This window comes from Otolemur garnettii, unplaced genomic scaffold (assembly GCF_000181295.1).
Source record: "Otolemur garnettii isolate 467f Iridium unplaced genomic scaffold, OtoGar3 scaffold00114, whole genome shotgun sequence".
Classification (NCBI taxonomy): domain Eukaryota; kingdom Metazoa; phylum Chordata; class Mammalia; order Primates; family Galagidae; genus Otolemur; species Otolemur garnettii.
In genome coordinates this window covers 6,806,197-6,807,366 of record NW_003852509.1, presented here as the reverse complement: position 1 = coordinate 6,807,366, position 1,170 = coordinate 6,806,197, and positions in this window count along the sequence as shown.

Here is a 1,170-nt window from a genome sequence, read left to right as displayed (position 1 = left end):
GCTTGAGCCCAGGAGTTGGAGGTTGCTGTGAGCTGTGATGCCACAGCACTCTACCCAGGGGGACAGCTTGAGGCTCTGTCTCAAAAAATAAAAATAAAAAAGCATGGGCTGATGGCAGGAGGAAGCTTTAGGTCCCCTTATACACTCTGAAAATGCTACAAAAAACACCTCCACTAAGGCTGGAGGAATGGGGATGGGGACAGTTAAGGAAGTGCTAACTTGCTCAATAGATTCAGCCTGTTTGGCTCTGTCTGCCTGAAAGGTGTTTTTTGACTTTTTTGACTTGGAGTTAATATGAGTGAAGATAAGAGTAGACTCTAGGTAAAGACAGTTATGTACCTAAGGGGGTTCAAGGAAAAATCAATTTAGGTTTTACATTAAACATCCTTTGAGTTATCATAAAATAGGATTTTAGTGCCTCCCAATGGCTGGATGAGTTCCACACACAGTTACAGCCACTGGGTTGTGAGACAGAGGACATTTGAACAGTCTTTTCTTCTACCCATCCTGAAAAGCACCTCTTTTATTACAACTTTTTATGCATCTATTTTTACATATCATATGCACATCTGTTATTGAAATCTAGAGCAGAGGTACTCTGTCTCGACGGTATAAATGATCACATGAGACACGGATTGACAGTACATGCTGCAACAGGTGAGGCTAACCATAGGTGCAGGATAGCACCGAGCCCTTCTCACAGAGTCTTTCTATTGAGAAGATACATAATAGGTGGAAAGATTACTAAGCAAAGACATATAGGGGCTGTGTGCTCAGGGAAATGATCTCATATGGGTAAACAAAAGATGGTAAAAGTTACATACACAAGGAAATGATTTTTAAAAAGACTACACGTAATTTATTTTAAATTGCTTGCTGTTTAATATCAGCCTTACTACCACAGGATTGATCTTTGCTCCTCTGGGGTTACTGAGTTACTTGGTGGCTTGCCTTCAAGTGATAAAGAGATTTTCAGGCTTGCCAGGAGAATGTCTTACTCTTAGCAATTTCTCCGATGAGTTATGAGATTGATGGTTGCAGTAAGTATGATTTTTAATCCTCTACAACATTCAAAGTTTGGTTTGTGGACTATTCCCAGTTCTCCTGTTGTTAATGGTTCACAGTGAGATACGCATAGAAGTCAAAAAGCAAGGGTTTAGGCTCGGCGCC